This window comes from Mauremys reevesii, linkage group 16 (genome assembly GCF_016161935.1).
Source record: "Mauremys reevesii isolate NIE-2019 linkage group 16, ASM1616193v1, whole genome shotgun sequence".
NCBI classification, from domain to species: domain Eukaryota; kingdom Metazoa; phylum Chordata; order Testudines; family Geoemydidae; genus Mauremys; species Mauremys reevesii.
In genome coordinates this window covers 36,253,517-36,261,645 of record NC_052638.1, presented here as the reverse complement: position 1 = coordinate 36,261,645, position 8,129 = coordinate 36,253,517, and positions in this window count along the sequence as shown.

Sequence of the window (8,129 nt, the reverse complement as noted above, 5' to 3'; positions counted from 1 at the left end):
GCGCTGATTGGCGGGGCTGCCGGTGGGAGGCGCTGGGAGCGGGGTGGGGGAGCTAATGGGGTGCTGCTGACGTATTACTGTGGCTCTTTGGCAATGTACATTGGTAAATTCTGGCTCCTTCTCAGGCTCAGGCTGGCCACCCCTGCTACATAGCACTTTTATAACATCATATTGCTGTACAAACACCAGTTAATCCTCTCAATATTCTTGAGAGGAAAGTAAGCAATTGAGACAAAGGAAGCTTATGTTACCTGCCCAAGACAACATAATTAGGTCCATAATTATATTTGGCATTAACACCATTGATTTTTCAATGGTATATAACAACTGTAAATATTGTAAATGGGGACTAACGTTACGGTTTATCTGAAACAGAATGAAAATGTTGCTTTTGCAACATCACACACGACCAAGTTTTATTACCTCTGCTACCAGGAGGAAGAATAGTTTGTGGTTAGAGTGCAAAACTGGGAGTCAAGAGATAAGGCTTCAGTTACCAACTCTTTCACAAACTTTCCTTGTGAACTTGGGCAAGTTACTTAACTTCTGTGTCTTTGTTTCCCCAGGTAAAATGAGAATTTCTACCACCTCACAGGGTGGTGCGAGCCTTAATTAAGAGTTGAATACTACTTTAATATCCTCAGATAGAAGGTGCTATCAAAATGCAAATGTTGTTACTGCACCATGAAAGATTCTATGAAACCCTTACAAAAGAATAAAAACCTTTACGGTTTCTACCCTGAAAAAAGAAGCATAAAATATAATGGAAATGCATTTTAAAGGGAATCTCTCCTCAACAGCTAATATGCATCATTTAACTTCATTTCCTTCCCTAACAATATTTTTTCTATAACTGAAAGTGACAGAATGTGATGAACACGCTTTAAAAAGGAGTGGTTGGAACACTCATTTCCTGCTCACAGCAGCATCAGTTTCAGAACATGACACATTAACTTAAGCAAGAGGGGCAGACTGCAGTCAGCGTGAAGTGAAATCAGGCTAGAATAATTCAGCCCAGACAGCCATCAGGCAGGACAACAAACTCTGATAACTGTCTCTTCCACGCTTTCAACATTTATGCTTTTGGATGATATGTAAAAAGAGAGACTCTGAGAACCTACAGACATTAAAAATGCCCTGGCACTTTTCAGAGGAGTTGGGGACTTAATTCTTGCATGCTGGCCACATTACATCTCTGCCAACTAAATTCCTGCTTCAGTTTCAAGTAGATTAACTATTCCCCCCAGCTCAATGCACGGCTGTGCACCCAACTTGGATGAACAATTACCACAACTGTGTGCACAAACGCACTGGCGGCACAGGTAGTGATACACACTTGTGAACATCTGGATATTTTGTGAAATACTGAACATCTGGGCCAAAATATCACACTGATGTCTCATCTACCCTGTAGTTTCCATACAATAGATAGCAACGGACCTGTATTTTAAATGATATTGTACCCTCATGTAGAATTTGCTTTTGAAAATATTATAGTTGCTCCTTGTTCACGGCTTTTGTTTCGTTAAACAAAATATCTAATGAGAGTGTTTTATAAAGAGGAGCCCATAAAAAGTAATAGCCATTTTCTCTGGATTACCTCAGAGTGGAAGCACCACAAATATCACTTCTTCCTCCTGTCAGGGGATTTTTCACCATTTCAGCTGATGGGACAGCACATTGGTTCTATCAAACTGTGTTTCATTTGTTTTAATCCTGTCCTTCACCCATTCTTCAAAGTGTTGGTAAAACCAAGTTTCAGAGTAGTAGCTGTGTTAGTCTGTAAGAGCAAAAACAATGAGGAGCACTTGTACTTTGTTAGTCTCTAAGGTGCCACAAGTACTCCTCGTTGTTTTTGGTAAAACCAAGGTTATTCTTAATGGATAATGGCAGTTAAAAAAAGAGCACACCCAACATGCCTTTATTTGCACGTTGAGATCTCTGTTAATGTTAAATACAAATGTACTGCATTGTCTTAAAAAATCTGTTGGGAATGTGCCCAGAAGTCACTATTACGCCAGGAAACCTATGAATTTAAATAGATAAAGTCCATTTTTTGACTGCTTGGCCATGCCCTGTAAAACCCTTCCATGGCTCCTCTAATGAAAGACCTTCAGACAACACTTTCCGTGATGTTTGGAGGTAGGGAGATTCAGAGTGATGCTGGACAACTACTTACAAACATACTCTGCTACCCATGGTTCTTCTCTCGTGCGCCTGTGTGTAACAATGACAGACCCTGCCATTGGCGGGCGGGATCGAATTGGGGACCTCAGGAGCATAGTGCATTAGCCTCTCCAACATGAGCTAAAAGCCAACTGACTGTTAGCTAAGGCTGTAGAGCAAACTCATTAATCTCTCTCTCTAACTGATCTCAGTGCCATTAGATGGGACAAAACACAATACCCAGGAGGTGTGTGGGTTACATGTGCAATCGCCAGAATTCAGCCCGAGGTTTTGAGTGGCCTCCATAGATACATAACATGCAATATAACATGATTTCATTTTAGTACACTAGAGCGTTGAAATTTGTTGCTGTTGCTGTAAGAGGCTGCTACTTCTACAGTTGGTGACAAAACACTTCTTGCTTTATGGATTATGGCATGAGATTTTCACTCCACTAGAAACCTAGTGCTCTGAGTTATTGCATAGTCGTGCATCCTCCCCGCCCCCGCTTTAACTCAAGATAATGTCAAGAGTGTCCAGTTCTTCCTTTGAGACTAGTTGCAAATTAAGTATTTTCTACTTCTGTAAAAGGGAGTTGGCTGCCTGCAGGCAAAGCATTTTGCAGAGAGGAGTGCAAAACCTCTTGCAAAACCCAGAACTTCCTTTGTGACTACCTAAGGACACACTTCTGATTCACAGCAAGACTCTCTTTTTTTAGCCATATATGGCAATCCCTTAAAAGAAAAGCAAATCAGGTAAAAATCGAGGACATCACAGAGAAAACCACAGGAGATAGCTAAATGCAGAGCTTAATGATCCATGCATGACAGCAGCAGCATGTAGGCTTAGATTATTTATACCTTTTATGGTAAGGCTCTGGTGCCGTTCTACTATACAAAGGTCAGATTACACAGGGAATCAGTGGTCTGGGTCTGTGGCAGTTCTGTATTACTCAGCATTTTAGCAATACTCCAGCAATGCTGTAAGTATACATGTGCATTCTGAAAAGCCACATAAAGTCACAGTAAGAGCCAGAACTCAATGGCATGAATTACAGGTATAATATAATGACGCTGTGCAGTGTTCATGAGACCTAGCTGGGAATGGGCGATAGGATGGATCACTTGATGATTGCCTGTTCTGTTCATTCCCTCTGAAGCATGTGGCATTGCCACTGTCGGAAGACAGGATCCTGAGCTAGATGGACCTTTGGTCTGACCCAGGATTGTTCTAGCGACAACCTGGACCAAATTCATCCATGGTTTAATTGAACTGTGTTCAAGGGATGAATCTGGCCCCATCACAAGTCAGAGTTTTGCAATACAACAATTAAAATGATGAATATTCAGAAGCTAAAGGCAGCAAACACATTTTTTTCCATTTGGTTTTAAATGATAAGAAAGATGGATTATTCTGAATAATGCTAGGAAGTAAATTCCATAACCAAAGCCTGATGACCCGACTGTAAGTGCACTGTACTACAGCCTGATAAAACGAGGTTCCAGGCTATCCAGGGGTACTTGGGATGATAGGGTGATGAAAATGACACTGCCTTTGGTTACACAGACTCTCTCTAATAACTGCAATCTCTGAGAGGGCTAGCGTGCCTCCGGATACATATGTCAATGCTGACACAAGGGAAGGTGCATGAGATCTATGATGAAGGTAAATTAAAAGTTCTATATCCTGTTTCATTGCCCCAGAGGGTGATAGCCCCTTTGATACATATATTAGGCCAGTGTGAGTCCAATGACAAAGAAACAATTCAGATATAGCCTCTGACTCAAGACGACAAAAAAAATTGGCTTCAAAGAAATATTAAAATTTAAGTAGCTAATTCTGCTGGATAAAAATGAGTAGACTGCTAAATGTATCATTTAAATTCTAGGTTAAGTTGTCAGTCTGAGAAAAGGCTCTGCCTTAAGTGACACTTAACAGTAGCTTTAGGAAGCAATTTATTACTCTGGAATTAAAACCTGAGATTTCCTTTTCAAGACACTGACTACTTTTGATGAAGCATTATCTAGAGTATTTATCCAGCTGTAACCAAACTCTTTCATTCAGAAATTCATTCATTTCATACAGAAATTTAGGTTTTCTGTAGCCTTGGTAAAGGAATAAAAAATAAACCCTGAGCTACCTCTTTGAATATTCTATCATTTGTTTTTTGGTGGTGATGGTTGGGTTTTTGTTCTGTTTTGTTTACAGTGACTAACTACAATTTCGTAAAAAACTTTGGCCTTGCAAACCAATACACATTTATCTCTAGCTTACAGTGCTGGCCACAAATGCTTCCTGGACTTTGTGGTTTTCTTTTTCTTACTTCTTTCTTTCTTAATTTTCCAGCATTTGCTCCAGTTTCCTTAAATGGCTATTTTATATGTACTCTCCATTTCTCAGTAGAGCCCTATCACTTGAGATATTTAAACTAGATTGGACAGAGCACTAAAAAATACTCTGAAGGGAATGCGCTTTCATTTGCAAGGGGGATGATCTAGTTATTAACCAGGTTTTCAGCCCTGCTATTCGCTCTTTGTACGGGCTCATGTTGTAAAGGGTCCATAAAGCTTTTTAACCGGCTGGCTTTCTGGAGATTTGCCAAGTGTTGGGGGGAAATCTAGGTGGCAACAAGCCAGTGAACAGAGGCTCAAAATCACCCTCTTTGTAGGCCTGTAGCAGAGGGGATGTGGCTAAAGAAAAGGGGCTTTCTAGAAATCTCTGTCTACTGGTCTGGAATGGTCTCTTGAGACTGGCCATTCTAAGTTGAATTAGAAGCCAAATTGACCATAGGACTAGGGATTTGCAAAGGCCCCCCCGACCCCCCCCCCTCCACGTGCTCCTGGGCCAAACAAACCTCAGAAGGATTAGAGTACCTGGCCTCCAGTTTATATGATTAATCCATAAAAAAGTCAGGAAAATCAATGCAACAGAAAAACAAGAATGCGTAAAACCATACATTCACCGAGTTATTGACCTTCATGGGCTAATTAAAGGTGGAAGAAAAACCTAACTCAGATTAAGAGGCCTGGCCTTCCCTTATCCTGTTTGCATAATTTTTCTCATTGGCATTAATGGGAAATCCATATACAGATTCAGGGGGAAGTTAAAACGTAACTCATGGAAGTCTGGAATTAACATGATCCTAACAATCCTCTACTCAATCCCCAAAATGTATTTTGCAATAGCAAAAATGAGTATCCTATAGCATCCCCATATAGTGCCACGAAATGTTTCTAAATCTGAGCAATAAAAAAATCTCTTCGTAAATCTAGTTAGAATTTTAGCTTTGAACAGTTGTCATTGGAATACCCAATGATGGTTTGTCAGCTACACAACACGAATGTTAACTAGCATCAAAGGTATTTTAATTATACTGTATATTTATTACAAAAAAATTTCATGTAGCTTCCTGAGAGAGTCAAACCAAGGATGGAGTTTGGTCTATATTTTACATGTTGTCTTTAGAGATCATGGGAAAAATTCTGCTTAAAGACATATAAAATGTCCATCTATACACCCAAGCACAGATTTGAGCACTCAGATGTGGGCTCTATGAAGGCATACAGATTTGAAAATTAGGACTGATGTATTTCTCTTTATTAAGAGGCTTCTTGTGTTTCTTTATTAAAAAGGCATTTTTCTTTTGCATGAAACAGTCAATTTCTGGACACCATCTGCTTCTATTGCTTATTCCACACCTACAGTTATAATCCTGCTGAGTGTGAATTTGTAATTGTTCCTATCACTGCCAAGTCTGATGTCACAATCATGGCAAATTTAAAATAATCTTTACTGTCTAATTTTCTGCTGTAAGCACACTATTGCCACCTTGTGGATGTAGGACCAATTTGTGTAAGGAATTTGGAAAATCTATAAACAAGCCACTAACTTCTATAAGTTTGTACTTTTATTATACCAGCTTACCATTAATTTTTAGGGCATTCGTCACAGCTATTTATGATGCCTTTTACAAGGCTTAAATTTAGTCAGTAAAGTTCCATTTTTTTTCATGTTATCCTACAGTAATGTCAGTTTGGCACACGTGCTTTTTCATCCTAACACTACATCATAGCTTTTACAATACCAGTGGAAGTGGAAAGAATTATGTACATCACTGAAGTGACAAGAGGAATTATTTCCTTTAAGGTAGGCAGAATGTAATTAATCACATTAGAATAAGATAACACCCTTGTGTTTTAGAGAAAGCACCATGGGATTTCAGCAGTTACAAGTGGTCGGGTAAGCCCCCTGGCAGGCCGGACCGGTTTGTTTACCTGCCGCTTTCACAGGTTTGGCCAATTGTGGCTCCCACTGGCCGCGATTCGCCATCCCAGGGCAATGGGGGCTGCGGGAAGCGGCACAGGCCAAGGGATGTGCTGGCCCCCACTTCCCGCAGCCCCCATTGGCCTGGAGCGGTGAACCATGGCCAGTGGGAGAACCTGACTGGCTGAACCTGTGGATGCGGCAGGTAAACAAACTGGTCCGGCCGCCAGGGGGCTTACCAAAGATTGCTGATCCCTGCTCTAAGGATTATGGTGCCATCAAATAACTTTTAACTCTATTAGTGACAGTAATTAAAAAACAAAACAATTTCTATTGATTTAATACCAGAGCAAGGTATTGTTATTATACAGAGAGAAAGCACTCTTTTTCATCAGTAGATCTCAAAGCACTTTACTAAGGAGGTCAGTATCCTCAGCATGGAGAGACTTGGCCAAAGTCACCCAGCAGGCCAGTGGCTGAATTGGAAATAGAACCCACAGTCTCCAGAGTCCCAGTCCTGAGGTCAAACCCTCCAGTTTTAATAGGATGCATTCAGCACTAGTATTTCTGCAGGACTCGGACTCCACGTTAAAGGTTTAAAAAGAAAAGTGATGAAGAATCTGCTTGAAATATTATATTATAATAGATTTGTCTCTAATTTGTTTGTGTGTGGAAAAAGTGACATGGTTGGGTGTAGAAGAGGCTGAATCATGACTGTTATTGAATGTTAAATGATGAAGCTGCTAACGAGTCCCCTGTCTAGCACCTGATTTGTGAAATGGCGCCAATGGCTTTGAAGGAAGTTGCTCATCTTCCTCTCAAGCCTAAGCCTCAGCACTGAAGTTTGATGGGAGACCAAAAAAGTGAACTAGAAAGGGGTAAATAAGGGCAATTTAAGCAGCATATCTCTGCTGAAGGTTACTTTCCCTGAAGTCAAAAGAAATCCTTGAAACAATTATTGATTTGAAAATGGCAAGTTCTATGAACAATTATGTATCAACCTCAGCTTAGTCAGGTAATAATAGTCTCATAAATGTTTATATTTCAGATTCAAAGAATGCCCCATGACCAGCACTGTCCCTGTAACCTTGCTTTCCACTCTCAGCACATTATTTATAGCCTTTATTTTGCAGTCAGCAAACCGGCATAAGACTAATCATTTTTCCAACAGCAGGACTGCAGCTTAACTCTTAGAACCTGAGGTTTTTTGTATATCTTTCCTCTAATGGTTTTAACCTGAAGGAGGTGCCAAGAAAACTCTGCTCTACTCCCATATCCCACCCTCTCGTCCCTAGTCTCTCCCAGCTATATCTTTAGCCCTTCCTATGTCTTGCAAGAAAGCTGTTTCTACAGTCCCCCACATCTAGTTACCACTGAGCCCTGTTTAGCTGCTCTTGCAAGCTTCCTGCTGAATCACTGCCTGCTGGCTGTTAATTGCGTAACCTTAGCACTACTGCAAGGTGAGGCCAGTCAACACTCACTGCAGTCAAGTCACAACTTGACTCTGCCTCCTACTGATGAGAAATTCTCCCTCCTCCTGCGACAGTGCTCCATAGCAGTCTAACTGCAGATCTTTAAGAAATGTTTAATCCTCAATTAATGGTTAATCCTTTGAGGGTCAGGCAGAATTATGAATCAACATAAATAAGGAAGGACCATAAGTTTCTTCCAGGACCGAGGACTTTGAATCTTATTCTTTT